Genomic DNA, 16,258 nt, shown 5'->3' with positions numbered 1-16,258 from the left:
AATTGTTTTGTAAATGTAAGTGTTGGGACTGGGCTCCACAACTTTGTATTTTCATTGGTTGTAGTTTTCTGCAACGGTCCCTTTCATCCATTATAAAGGAAAGTTTCCTTGATAAGGGGTGAGGCCTACACTTATTGATGGTACAAAGACAAATATATGGAATGTGGTTAGAGAATGTATAGGTTTAGTAAAGTAGTGGTTGTTGATTCTCTACCAAGATTTATGAGTTTATTACCAAAGAATTAAAAACCTATAACCCATAATACATGTCAGCCTGTTTATAAATATAAATATACAGCTTAAGTGAAATTTTCTCAGGTTGTCTGATAATGCTACATCCAAAGACTCCCTTATAACAAAATAATAATATAAATAAATAAATAAATAAATAAATAACAACACCAGGCATGAGAGTTCTGCTTTTGAGTTGCTGGTCAGTTTTCTCAAAGAGACTTCCAAAACATTACAAGTCATTGTTGTTACTCCTGCTTACCCATCAAAGATGGAAGGTGAGTCCTTATTGCTGAAGACACCAATCACTTCAGACACAGGATCCATACATACGCCCTTGTGCTGTAACCAATCTGAATGTCTCTCCACTAAGAGCTAGCTTTCATGGTATCAGATGGCACCACGGAAGCTTTCAAAAGAGGGAGGCAGCAGACAATGATTGCCAGATTTCATGCCTATGCACCACGATGATGAACAGCATTGTACAGTAACCGTGAGGGCACCATAGTGGCACACATACCTTTGACAGTAACCAACAGCTCTCTAATTGGTCTTATTCCCACTCATGAAGAGGACAACCATATCTGGTAGTGGAAACCCGAGCAAATGCTTGCGGGTAGTGGAGTCTGTTCAGTGGTGTTATCTCTGGTAGGTTGAGCACACTCCAAGGCAAGTCCCACCATTGACGGTAGTGGAGTAGTTGGGCAGCAGAAATTGTACTTAAGAGAAAAAAAAAAGAAAACTGTGTGATGGTGGCAAAGGTAGATCTTCAAGGACTTGCAGGAGGGGGTAAATAAAATATATTTAATACATTGTGTGAAATTCTCAAAGACTTAATAAAACTATTATTTAGCCGGGCAGTGGTGGCACACGCCTTTCATCCCAGCACTCGGGAGTCAGAGCCAGGCGGATCTCTGTGAGTTCGAGGCCAGCCTGGGCTACCAAGTGAGTTCCAGGAAATGGCGCAAAGCTACACAGAGAAACCCTGTCTTGAAAAACCAAAAATAAAATAAAAATAAAAATATTATTTAAAGAAAGGATGGGAGCAGAGAGTATCCATTCTCAAGGCTTACTATGATTTAAAATTAAATGTGTGTAAGGAATCAAGAAGGCTGTAGGAGAATTGAAATTCCTATGAATGACTTTTCACTGGGTAATTCAGTACTACGAAGCAGGTTGGTCCTCTCTGTCTTTGTATGGGTACTTCATGCCAGACACCAAAGGCTCAGGATACAGTCCAGGGTATTGTTAGTGCATGTCAGCAGGCTCAGATGGGTGGGCGCTCAGAATGGGGCTGCAGAAGTAAGGCACAGGAGTGGTCAGGTGATTAATCTCTTGTCTCTATTACTCTAAATGAGCTAAACAAATCCCTCACTGAGTCTGTCACACTGATGTTCTGCATGTAAATTGTTCCTAATGATCAAGGGCATAGGGCCAGTTCCCTGGCTGGTAAAGCCATTCATTTCCCAACACTGTGTCTTGATCACATATTTCTGCAAAAGCATCTATTGGCAGAGGAGCTATTAAAAGAAATACTGCCCATTCTAAACCTTGCTTAGATATGGACTCTATCTGTAACATGTGGCTAGTGTCATGTGAGCTAGGACCTATAGATTTAGGTGTAGGTTCCTCCATGCACAAATCCACTTCTCAAAATCTCTACACTTTTTCATGCAAAAAATTAAGGTGCTTCGGCTAGATTAGTACTTCCAAATGTTCACTGGAACATTCATCGTTTGCTGTATAATTTTTTTTCCTGTAATAGTCACTGGTTGTGCTTTAATTTTGATTCCTTAAATGATAAATATCAGCTTCATGTTGAATATTTTTCTAAGTGATGTGAAGTATAAAACTAGTTGTTATGATTCATAGAATTTACTATTATTGGGTAAGAGGAAGCATGGTAGCAATTGGGAATCTTGACCATATGAGTATGAAAACTTACACCTGTATTCAACATAAGCATTCCCTAATCTCGACTAATGAGACTTTATAGTTTTGATGAGTGGTTTCTATGGTTACTTAGCGCATCAACATTCCACAGGTAAAAGGAGTAGGCATGTGTGAATGGCAGGAGCATAGCAAGATCACCATTATACAACAAAATTTTAAAACTTTTTGTGGATTTATTTGTTTTACTGTTTTATGTATATGAGTGCTTTGCCTGCATACACACATACACACACACACACACACACACACACACACACACACACACACACACACACATATACATATATATCATATATATATGATGTTCATCAAGTGTATACATGGTGCCCAAAGTGGTGAGAAGAGTGTATTGAATCCCCTGGGGCTGGAGTTACACACAGTTGTGAGCTAACATATGGGTACTAGAAATTGAACTGGGTCCTCTGCAAGACCAAGTGCTCTTAACCTTTAAGTCAGCTGTCCAGCCCCAATATTAACACTTATTAGTACAAGTTAATTATATAAAAATTTTACCCTGATCATTTCATGGAAATCTAAAAATTAATAACTTATCATTAGCTACATCAAAAATCGATCATTGGAAGGAAAATAGTTAAGATAAATTATCACTTTATAAGAAAAAAATACAAAATTCTTAATTATATTTTTAAAACTTATTTTAAATGAACTGTGCTTGCATATATGTGGGTAGCATTAACTGGTTAGTGGATTGTCAAAGAAAAGCACATGAGATCAGGAGGGACGTGTTGGGAGAACAGGACAAGAGTTACTAGGAGGAGATATTAGATATTATCATTTTTCATTGTATACATGTATGAAAGTCTAAAAAATGAAGAGAATTTTAAAATAAGTAAATAAAATGGTCACCTGTTTTTCAAGGATCTCCAGGCAGTAGAGATTTTTTAAAGATCCTCTAGTGAAATATTGTGGGAAATAGAGTTGAGTTCAGCATGTTCGATTTGTCTCCTATCCTACTTGGTGTCATTTCAGAGCTGTTAATGTTCATTTGTGCTGTGAGCATCTGATTAAACTAGGATAGTTTAAAGATGAACTTGTTAATTAAATCTTCTTAGAACTGCTCAGGCCAGTTGCAAGACCCTCAAACTGTCACCTGTCTATAACTAGAAGGGACCCATGGGAATTAGGGACAGAGAGTGGAATAGAACAGAATAAGGATGAATAAGTTGATTTCCAAGACATTTATTGGGCACGTGCTCTGATCTGAGTCAGGTATCATTTTTCTCATCTCCCTTTCACTTCTACTGGAGTTGAACTAAATAAGATTGGAAAAGAAAGGAGATTCAGACCATTTACCTGATTGTATTGTATTTGTTTTTATTGTATCTGTACTGAATGGATTGGATTGTGTTTACTTTCAGCCCTGACAGCAGATCTTGCTGAGACCCATGTGACGCCCTCACCCACACCCCTTTAAAATGGTTTCTGGCCTCATTTGGGATACCTTACTTCTAGGGACACAGTATTCAATCTTCTCAAAGTAGCCATTGCCTTATCAAGATCATTTTCATAGAAAATTCTGGAACATTTTAAAGAGGACCAAATATACCAAATAGTGTCCTCATGCAGAAAGCTATGGAGCTACATAACTTGATTTCAAAGGATGCTCTCCTCACTTAGCTTTTAGGGGTTTCAAACATGTACACTCTCTAAGGTGTGAGATTGAAGACAATGCTACATGGTAACTGAGGTTACAAAGCAGGGGGTATAATACAACATCATGCAATACCCACTAAGGCTGATGGAAGAATATGACAACCAAGCAAAAGTGAAATCTCTCATGACAATGAACACATGAATTATACACATTTCTGTGTAATTTACATGTGACTTCCTCTATGAGTTTTTATACACACACACACACACACACACACACACACACACACACACACACACACGAGAATTATGGCAAATAACTTTTAAGATGCATAAGTCCAGAATTTTTTCATAAAGTAATTGAATAAAAATAAAGACATGGAATGCTCAACAAGCAGAAGGAATATTAGAAGCCTAAGGAAATATGTGATCAAATATTTATGATGGACAGTAGAGAACCACACTTGGTGATACAAAGACTAGTAAGATCTAATAACAATTATAATTATTGATTCAAAGATTACTACAACCCTTTTCAGAATTAGAGATATTGCACTAAACTGTGGGCACAACAATTAATTAAAAACAATGTCTATTTGCATAAAACATACAATTATTGTGTGTATGTGTGAGCAGATACGAGTGTGTATATATGTATTGGCAAAGTACCAAAAGACACTCAACAAACAAATAAATGAGAATGTTAACTATTGACGGCAAACTGGAAAGGATACAGGTTTGAGTACTATAATAACAACCTGAAATAAACATTATCTTACACGAGATAAATGATTTATTTTTTATCCTGTAACAGCTTAGACTAAAGGAGTTTTGAGTGTCAGGGAAACCAGTTTCTCTTTTCTCTTTGCTCTGTCATCAAGAGGGCATTTCTTCTGTCTGCTTAGTTAATGATGTAATCATCCTTTCTAGCTCCTAGCCAGCACAAAGGACAGAGCACACACGTTTGTCTGTAAGAGTGAAGCTCAAAAATAACAAATTTCACTTCTGTTCATATCTCACTTGCCAGAGTTTGTCTCAGGGTTATATCACCTATCAGAGGTCTGCAAAATGTATTCTTCACTTTGTGTGGCCATTTACTAGGAGGTAAAGGTTTGTTTAGTATAAAAGAAAGGAATATCAGGTACTAAGACATGACTAGTGATAATTTTTATACATAATAAAAACATAAAATGCTCATCAATCATAATGGGCTAGATTTGCTACAGTAACAATTCAGAATCTTAAACCTCTTAAGCTTTAATGTTGCTTTAACTACATGATGGATCAGGAGAACAAGGCAAGCCTTTCTCATAATAATCATTTAGAGGTGCATCATCCTGTACTGCTAGTTACCACACCAGTGGGACTGTGCTGTCTGGGACATCTTGCATTGGCAATTAAATACTCAGCAGGATTAATATAATTCTGGCTGAAAACTACAGATAGGTAGACACACAATCCTACCTATCCATAAGGAATAAAAAATTTAACCTAATCAACATAAAGAACACAAATGAACATATATATGTGGTGATATTGTGTTCCCCCAAAATGTTGTGCACTCTAATAAATTTATCTGGGGTCAGAGAACAGAATAGCCACCAGATATAGAGGCCAGAAAATGGTGGCACACACACCTTTAATCCTAGCATTCCAGAGGCAGAAATCCGTCTGGATCTCTGTGAGTTCAAGGCCACACTGGAAACAGCCAGGCATGTTGACTCACACCTTTAATCCCAGGAAGTGAGCCTTTAATCCCAGGAAGTGATGGCAGAAAGCAGAAAGGTATATAAGGCGTGAGGACCAGGAAATAGAGATGGTTAAGCTTTTAGGCTTTGGAGCAGCACAGTTCAGCTGATAGGCATCCAGTCTGAGGAAACAGGATCAGCTGAGGAACTGTCGAGGTGAGGAAGCTGTGGCTTGTTCTGCTTCTCTGATCTTCCAGCATTCACCCCAATACCTGGCTCCAGGTTTGCTTCATTGATAAGAACTTTTAAGATTCATACTACATATATACATATACATATGTATATATTTAGTATATAGTTCTGCTCACTATCTGAAGGGGACAGGAATGTATTATATAGAAATGGGGTCTCGTTTAAATTCATTTTTGTGTAGTTATTGAATTTGGGACTTCAATGATGAGAAATATGTCGTAAGTCATACAAATCTGGACATAAAAATTTAAAAATATATTACAAAAAGGGAAACTTGATATGCAAGGAGATTAACTGATGTCACTTTAACTTTAAAACACTATGGGTAGGTGAGCGTCATTACATACCAGTTTTGAGATGAACTAGACCTAGAGGATGTGCTTATCCTGAAGCTGCTTACATGACTGCACCAGAATTTGAATCCCAGTTGTGTGCTTTGCATCAAAGCATGTAGCCATTAACTTCAGTTACCTATCCCAGGCCCAGAAGTAGACAGGTCCTCTCAATAGAGGATTTATGTTTTGTTAATGCCACATAAATGGGACTACCAAAAGCCACAGGAACACTTCAGAGAAATATGCAACTTCTTGGAGTCATTAAAGACTTCTCAGTAGAAGCTTTCTCTTGAAATGTTGGTCCAGCAAAGTGGGAATGGAGGCACATACTCTCTGTTGTGGAGACAATGTGTGAGTGTGTGAGCGATGATAAATAGCTAGAGTGTGACAATAACAGATCGTGAGAGATTTCTTGAGACCAGTTTCTTCCACCAATAACAATGAAGAAATTTCATCAATTATTCCATGTTTTAGTACAGTTGTATCTTTCTCATTCACCGTGGCCAGCCTATGTCTCTGCGTGCTCCTGGAGATGATCAGTGCAAAAGTAGTAATGTGGATCCACTGGAGCAGAGAGGACATTCACAGGGACCAAATTTGAGCTACAGTAGAATTTGGATCAATCTGAGGAAGAGAGAAAAAACAACTCCAGGATTATAATATAAGGCACTGTAGCCCTACAATGTGATGGTCAATCTTATTCATCCTTGCTGATGGCTTATATAATGAATCTCAGAGAAAGAAGTCCAATGTTGGAGTCAGCTAGTTGCTGGGAAACAATATTGAAGGACCATCTTGAGGCCACAAGTAGGTGTCTTAACAGCAGGGCTCCTAACATCAGAATGATCTGTAAGTGCAGAGACAGGACTGAAGATTCCAATACCCTTTTCCTGAACTCTAAGACTAGGCTGTAGACTCATTGCAGCTCCATTGATGGCTTCATTTTTTACCTCTCTCTTGTTCATTCCTTTTTTGATTGACCTAAGCTTTACAGTCACTCCCACGTGTTGTATTTCAATGATGTTAAGCCATTGTCCCTGGGAGTACCTCTCTTTTACCAACCTAAGTTAGGCATAGTATCGATCTACTGTATTGATCTATGTTCAAATTCCATCACCCTTTTCTTCAAAGGGTATTGCCCATGGAAGTGAACACCTCTGATGTTTTTCCCTTTGATTTCTTGTATTCACAACGCTTGCAATGATGCTGTACTTTTCAGTGATGTTGCCTTATTTTTCTGTATTCTCTCCTGCTCATGGGATACAATCTTTATAATCTCATACTCTATTTGTCCATTACACTACTGTATCTTGGAGATTCAGAACTGTACACCACATATAAACAGTGTTCATTAAATATTCAAGAATTAATGAGTGATTAGAGTCAAGTGGCAGAAACTAGTATTCAAAGCAAGGCTTCATGACAAGGGCAGAACCATCAGACCAGGCATTGGTAAAAATGGAAGCTGGAAATAGGCCAAAGTAATGTGACATTACTCATAGATGGGCTTGAAGGTCCTGCATGGGTTTAACAATGTGCTGAATGCACAGCCAAGCCCTGAGGTAGATCCTTTTCTTCTAGGAGTTAGAGATTTGTGAGTCAAAGGTAGGAGGCTAACTCTTTTTTGTTGTGGTTGTCCTTCCTAGATACAATTCATTTGCATTTGTAACTGGATTGAGGTAATGAGACACCAGCATCAGCATTTACTCCCAAAGTACCTTCTATCCAATCCTAAATGGCTTTCATTTTTGCTTTTAGGGCCTAACAGTAAGATGTGGCTGTGGTAATAAACATGGGAGAAATAAGAAGCCAGTGTCTCTGGCAGGATCCCTCCATGTGTCATTTTTCCTGTGTTTTGCTAAGAGTCTGTAAGCTGGTTTACCACTTCTATGGCAGGGCCAATTATCTTCAGATCACAGCAACAAGAATCCGGACCACATACCTTGACAAGTGCCATGTCTCATTAGTATGATTATACACTCCAGAAGCTGCACCCATTGGAAGCTCTCGTCTGTGAAATGACTGGAGCCATTCTCAGTTTAGAGAAATCTCCACTCCCATGACTTCTGTCTGTCACTCCTGCCCCACACAATCCATGTGAAAATCTACTTCAATTGGAAAACTTACAAATATTTCATCTATCCCCAATAATAAAGAATTTGATGAGACCAGCATCAAGATCTGGTCCTCGCCTCTCTGGGTATATGTGTGTGAGACCCAAGTGGAACTGTGAATATCTCTGGCTTCTGCTCTGATGAGATCAATGGGACCTGCCTTATTTCCCAGAGCTGTGAGGATGACTATGGAGATTTTTGCTTGCTAAATATACCTAATCCCCAAATAGGAAATTCAAAGCTCCAAATTCTGCAAAACTTAAAATATTAGCATTGTGGCACCAGTAGAAATTTCCATGTTTGAATTCATGTGACATGTTATAGTCAAAATGCAAGTGCATTAAAAACACCATATAAAATTGTTATAGTCTGTGTGTATGAAACATATTGAAGCACAAATAACTCCTGTATTTGTATGCTACTATTCATTTTCAAATGTTTTAAAATTAAACAAATATTCAACAACCAAATATTTAGAAATCTGAAACTGTAAAACTTCTATACTTGAGAATTTTAGATAAGGGATATTCTATCTATGCATTTCATTGCTTATCATTTATAGCTATATTATATAATATGGTGTGCAATACAATTTTCTTAAGATCTTAAGATTCATACCTATTACTTTTAGATAATTGTAGTTTTAAATTCATGGTTAAAGAAATTTGTACTATTTTTTAAAAAATATCATTGGCTCTAAATCCAACATTTCTGCTTCAAATCATGCTTCTTTGCAGCCTCCACACAAGCCTTCATTCTCGTGTCAGATAGTGGATAGAATACGATTATAACATTAATATGTGGCTGTTAGATGTGGTATCAGTCCTCGTTTGTATCTTAATGACCTTAAATTTGTACCTTAAATTTTTTTCAAAAAATGACACTAGCAGTGAATGCTCAGAAATAGTGAATTATGATTGGGGATTTAGAGAAAAGTGTCAGTTACCTATATTCCATTTTTATTGTTCAAAAATACTTATGTTTTCCTAAAGGATCATCCTAAAGAATTTACCTCCCATGAATTTTCACTAATTTCAGAGTATAGGTTTCTCTTCCTCTCTGTGTTCTTATCATAAGGCAGACATGAAACACCTTGTAAAGTCAAACTCAAAGGAGAGAGGACAAACTTGGGTATACATTAGATTATTATAATGAGATGCCTATTTACCCCACAGAGTTCTTTTCATTCACTGAATTCTATTATCTTGACTTGTTTTTCAGAAATCCAACCTCAGACTCCAAAAAACCGGCAGTGTAGCAAGTGAGAAAGATTCTGGCCTTGAAGCCTGGCTTGGACTCATTCTGGGATTTATCAGAGGAACTGACCCTCCCTCTTCTCCTGTTCCCCTTAGCTATGCTTTAGTCTCTTACTCTCTAGCAAGTAGGGTCAGAGAAGTAATGTCCAAACGTCTTGCAGCACGATAATTCAATACATTCTCCATTGATTTCATTTCAATTAATCTTGGTTCAATCCAATTTGCTATATTTCAATTCAATTATTTCCATTTAGTTTAGTAATTCCATTTCATTCAGCTCAAGTCAATTCAAATAAACTAAATTCCACTGACTCCAATCACATCTATGCTTTTTTTGGTGTCCTGAGCAATTTGTTGGGCTTGAGAATCTGGGATTGTAAAGGGGGAGGAAAGGGGTAGGCAGGAGCTTCTCCAAAGTCCCTACCTGGAACAGAATAAAGTGTCCTTGGGATTTCCAGGGCATTTGGAGAAGCCATGAGGTGTTTGAAAGACCATGGGAACTGAAACAAAAATGTGACCTGAGAGAGTAAGAACCCACAGTAGGCACTGAATAAATACCTGGTAAATTGATACGTTGAAACATGTATTAAATGATATAAATAACGAATGAGTGAATAAGTTTAATTAATGCATAAAAGTGATCAGTGCACCTCCAAGCAGGATTACTCTTTGCCAAATCATATCACGTTCTGATTCTTCTAAAAGAATTGAAGGTGCTGAACAGAGCTGCAAGTTCTAAACCTCAAGCCTGGGATCCTATGGGTCTTCCCTTTCTCCCATGCTTGCTATCCTGGATAGGCTCTCCTCTAAGGAGAAGAGCTGGGTGAACAATGCCCTCTGATTGGCTCTGGCAGCTTCCTCAAGGGCAGAGCAGCAGGTGAGCAGGTGGAGCTCTGATTGCAAGTCCTATGATGAGTTGAGAGGGATTGATTAGTTTGAGCCTCTTATATTTGAGTGCCTCCCAAATTCCCCAAGTGAGCACTTCCCTCCCCTTGGCTCCTGTCCCTGGAGCTCTGTGTTCTGCTTCCCACAGTAGCAATCTCTTCCATCTGATGCTCCTCTTTTTATTCCCTTAAACTGATTAAAATTTAAGGAGTTTAAAAAAGAAAGAAGAAACATATATAGCTCTTACTATATGCCTGAGAGAATGCTATGATCTTCATAGCATCCTCATGACAACTGCCTCAAGAGATGGTTGTTTTCACCATCCCAGTGAGTGTTCTCATTGACTTAAAGTCACCCAGTAAATAGCCTGGGAAATCTTCAAAGCTAAAGACATGATCCACACACAACAGGGTGGCAGGAATTATGTATGACAGCTTCTTTCTCCATATTCCTCTGGCCCTAAAATATCCTATGAGACCTAAGTCCACCATCCATGGCCTTTGGATGCTTTCCAGGATGGCACCTAGATTCCTTCTAGCTAGGCAACAGACTCTCTGTTATGAGGCCAGACCAATTCAACTCAAGAAGCAAGCTCCAGTCTGATCTACTGTCTATCCTGATGGAAAATCAACCCTGTCTGGCAGAGAGTGAGGCTACCTTCAAACACTAATGGGGTTAGATTTAGGCATATTAATCCTGGGTCTAAATTGACAGGCAGGAAGAGCCTGTGGGTTAGCTTCTTCTGTCTCAAGAATTCTTAGAACACATGGGCCTTGTCCACCTAACTGTAAGCAAACAATGCCTAAGAGACTCCAGGAATTATTTCATCAAAATACATCTACCAAAGTCTACCCTCTGAGGCCCTTTCATTTCTCCAACAGATGGTGGATTCTGACATGTTCATCAAATATATCTGTTCATCTTAGAGCTACCTACCTAACTGTGGTATTTGTGGTCTTTTAGACTAGTTAAATAATCAAACAAACAAAATTCAAACAAATACAAATAGACTGAAATGGTGATTTCTCCAGGTTAAGGAGGGTGGGAGGATAGGGAGAGGTAAGTCAAAGGTTTCCCATGTTCAGTTAGGTAGAACATAGAAGTCTGGAGATTTAGTATACAGCACCTAGAAGTACTTAGTAATATTGTGTTATATTCTAAAAAGTGTTAAGATAGTAGATCTTAGTTATTCTTACCATATGTGAGCATGCTGTCAGAAACATACGAAAAAATGTCTGTAAGTTTCCATGATGATGCTGGCTAATTTTATATCAACTTGACAAAAGCTAGAGTCATCTGAGAGGAGGGAACCTCAGATAGTTGAGAAAATATCTATGTAAGATCAGGCTGTAGGCAAGTCTGTAGGGCATTTTCTTTATTTAGTAACTGATGTAGGAAGGCCTTGCCCATTATGAGTAGTACCATTCCTGGGCAAATGGTCCTGGACTTTATAAGAAAGCAGACTGAACAAGCCATGAAGAGCAATCCAGTAAGCAGCATTCCTCCATGGCTTCTGCATTAGCTTCTGCCTCTAGGTTCCTGCCCTGTTTGAGTTCCTGCCCTGATAATAACCTTTAATGTCAAAGCATAAAGAAAATAAATTCCTTTCTACCCATCTTGCTTTGGGTCATGGTGTTTCATCAGAACAATAGTAATCCCAACTAAGACAATAATGTCAGAATTTATTGAATAGCAATAAATTCACAAAGTGTGATGGTTTTATTGGCATAAATTTAACAAGTAATCCCAATTCCCTTGATAATCAATGGATGCAAGCACTGACTTTTTTGTTATAATCTTAATAACTAATATTAATTCTTATATCACACATTACACATCACACAGTAAATATCTTTCCATATACATATGTATAAATTTAGGTTATAGAATGACTATAAGATGCGACACCAGAGTTCAAGAGGTTTCAGACATTCCAAGAAACAGAGAAATTGAAATAAATGCAAATACTTTGTCTTACTTATTTCTATTGCTGTAGTAAGACACTGTAAGCAAGACCACTGATAGCAGAAGGAATTTATTTTAGGTTTACTCTTTCAGAAAGTTAGAGTCCACAGTCACCATGGTAGGGATCGTGGTAGCAGGCAGGTATGGTGCTAGAGCAGTAGATGAGAGTACACATGTGGGCCTGCATGAGAAAGAGAGAGAGAGAGAGAGAGAGAGAGAGAGAGAGAGAGAGAGAACTGAGAATGGTGTGAACTTTATGTGAATGGCCACCCCAGTGACGCATCTCTAAAAAGGCCATATCCCTTCATCATTCTCAAATACTTCTACCAAATAGAGACCAAATATTCAAATATATGAGCCTATGGAGGCAATTCTCTTTCAAACCACCACAGCATCTGTGCAGGTGTGATAACTTGCCAGGCCTAAGCTGCAGAGGCTAGAGATGCTGCTCTCAAGATGAATCTGCCCATTGACTCTTGACCCACACATTGGATGGTCAGATAGCAGATCAGTGAGGGCCACTACCATCCCTGTGGGGGGGATCTGCCTGTTTATGGTATCCAGTTGATAGAGCTACATCTATTCCTCAGTCTGGTGTGCCTGATAATTCCCTAGGCCTGGTTTCCCAGAAATGATTTTTTTTTTTTACTTGTTATTGATTCTTTGTGGATTTCACACCACACATTCCTATCTCACTCATCTCCCTGTCCTCACATTGCCCTCTGCCCTTGCATCCCCCTGCCCCCTGAAAATCAAAACCAAATTTAAGAGAAAAAAAAAAGGAAGAAGAACTTGGTCATGGAAGCTACAGTGTGGCCTGTTAAGTCACAGTCACACAGTTTGCCCTTTCTTCCATTCATCTTTACTTGCAAGTAAGTGTTCATTGCCACGAGCCAAAGGTCTGACTTGAGGCCTCTGGTTTCTGCTACACCACCAATAATGGGCTCTCACTGAGGCTCCTCTTGGATATCCTGTTGTTGTCCTGCATCATGGAGATTCTGCTGTTTTGGATCTATAGGTTCATCCCCTTCCCTGCTTCAACAATTCATAGATTTGGAGGATGTTGAGGTGGGCCAACTCAGTCCTGGTTCTGGGCATGGGTAGTAGCTTCTAGTAACACAATACCACCACAGGGTTGGTCAGCTAGCTTTCCCTCATCAGAACTTACCTGGCTAAGTTCTCCAGCACTGCCTTGGCTAGCTCACTCAATACACCTTATAGCAAGGAGCAGAGTCAATTTTCCTTCTCTCTGGCCCTCAGATCCAGGTCCCCCTCACTCATATTTCTAGGGTCAGTTCTACTGTCTTTCCCAGGCAAGGTTCAGGGCCCCCCCTCTCTATTGTTTTTAGAAGGTATAGGGGCAGGGGGAGGCAGACAGGTCAGCTCTTGTGCTCTCACATCCTAAGGGCTGGCTCACCCGAATCCCCGATAACAGGATCAGCTCTAGTGTGCTGGCCAGATGGGAAGCAGAAGCTGCTCTCTCCTGCACTGCTGCCGGTGAGGGTCAGGGCTAACTCTCCCACTCTTGTGACCCCAGGACCAGCTCTCTTATTTGCCATAAGTGGTAATGAGTGAGGGGGGTCATCTTTCCCTCACCCATGACACTACATGGCAGATGAGGGGCGTGGTGGCAGGTCAGCTCTCTGGCTCTCATACCTTCAGGGTCAGTTCACTTCTGTCCTTGACCACAGGGTCGGCTCTAGCATGCTTCCCAGTTGAGGTGCACACCTATGACAAGGCATGGGGCCACCTTTCCTGAGTTCAGGGTGGGGGGTAAGCTCTTCTCTGAGGGGTAAAGCTAGCTCACCTGCTGCAGTATCCAGTGAGGAGCAGGGGCAGCCATCCCAGGGCCAGTTGAAGGCCAGGGTCAGCTCAGCACAACATGGTTCCAATGACCCCATGCTAACATGAGCCATGGACATTACCATAGACCCCAGCTGCAGCAAGACCATGAACTTAGAGCCCTCAGCAGTAGTTCAGGCCCAGATGCCACCACAGTCCCAGCAGTGGAACAGGCTACTCAGATAGGCATGGCCCAGGTGGCAACACAGCCCCCAGGCACCAATGTGGTCCCATGTGGCAGGCCAGACCCCATGCATCAGAAGAGACCTTGGTGGAAACTGGAGCCATGGACACTACCCTAAACCCCAACCTCCATAAGCATGGACCCAGACATGGCCCTAGAAAGCAGCCCATACCAAGATGTCTTCAGGGCTCTAGGTGGCAGCACCAGTCACTCAAATCAGCATGGTGTAGCACAGTCTTTAGATACCTACATGATCCAAGGTGGCCAACCAGACCCTGGTCATCCATATGGCCTTTGGTGGCAAAAGGAGCCCTCGACATCAACTCAGGCCCTGGCTGCTGTAGGGTCACAGACCCAGACATGGCCCTCAGCAGCAGTCCTAGCCCAGAGGACAGCACTGCCCCAGGTGGCGTATCCCTGTTGGCAGCATGACCCCATATACCCCCATGGCCACAGATTGCAGCACAGACCTCGGGCTTCTATGTGTTCTTTGGTGGCAACATGGTCTATAGACATCAGTACAGACCCCCACTATGGTAGGACCATTGACCATAGACATCCCAGACATAGTTCTAGGCAGCAGCCCATCTGGATGTCACCATGGTCCCAGGTGGCAGTACAGGCCAACTAGACTGGCACGACCCCAGCAGCAGAGTGGCACTCAGACAACAACATGGCCCCAGGGGGCAACCCAGACCCCTGGCATCAGCATGGTTTTCAATGGTCTTGGGAGCCACAGATATTAACACAGACCCTGGCTGCATCAGGTCACAGACCCAGACATGGTCTTTGCCTGCAATCCTGGTCCTGAAGATACCATGGCCCCAGTTGACAGCCCTGGCCACCCAAATCTGCCTGGCTCCACCAGAGGCACAGACAGCCCCTGGACACCAACATGGTCACAGGTTGTGACCTATACCCAGGGTATCCACTTGAGCCCTGGTGGCAACATGGGCCAGGGATATGAACACAGACCCTGGCTGCTGCAGGACCATGGGCCTAGACATGGTCCTCAGCAGCATCCCAGGCCAGATTGTCACTGTGGCTCCAGGTGGCTGTGCAAGCCATCCAGATTGACATGGCCCCCTCGGTAGCATGGCCTTCAGATACTAACATGGCCCCAGATGGCAGCCCAGACCACAGGCCCCTGCAAAGGCCCCCAACAGCAACAGGAGCCACAGACATCAACAGAGGACCTCTTGTCTCCTCCAGTGCCCTGGATCAAGACCTGGCCCTTGGTCATAGCCCAGGCCCCAAACATCTCCCTGGACTCAGGAGGATAACTGGCCATTCACATCAGCCTGTTCTTCACCACCCTCACCTCTCCAGATCTGCCTCTCTCTCCACCCCATGAATCATTCTGCCTCTCATTCTCATCTCTTCCACCTCTCCACCCAGTACTCTCTAACCACAATGGTGCCCAACATCCAGCATCAGGGCTATTGGTTGGGTCACAGGTAACATTTGATTAAGAACTGCCTGCCACAGCCTTAAGGGATAGTGCAGAGCTGTTGTCTTTCCTCTCTCCCATGCCCAGTTCTAGAGACATTGGGCAGTACTTGGTATGATGGTACCTCTGGCCCCAGTTGGGCTCCAGGTTAATTGTGAGCCCTGCAGACCCGAAAGTCTGTTGGGGGCGAGGCACATGATCTGTGTCCACTGCCAATTCAGCGAAATGACATTTGTTTTAAAGATTTACTTTATTTTTATTTGAGTATATGTTCGTGTGTGTGTGTGTGTGTGTGTGTGTGTGTGTGTGTGTGTGTGTGTTGTTATATCACTTGAATTAAATTGTTGTAAGAAGCCAAAGATGATACCAGAGGCTTGTGCAACTAGAGTTACAAGCAGTTGTGAGCTGACTGCTGTGGGTGCTGGAAACTGAACTCTGGTCTCATATAGACAAGAATTCTTCATTGTCTCAACCACCAAGTCATCTCAT

This window comes from Peromyscus californicus, unplaced genomic scaffold, assembly GCF_007827085.1.
Source record: "Peromyscus californicus insignis strain IS unplaced genomic scaffold, ASM782708v3 Scaffold_5__1_contigs__length_169319896, whole genome shotgun sequence".
Classification (NCBI taxonomy): domain Eukaryota; kingdom Metazoa; phylum Chordata; class Mammalia; order Rodentia; family Cricetidae; genus Peromyscus; species Peromyscus californicus.
Note: the sequence above shows the minus strand (reverse complement) of the source record.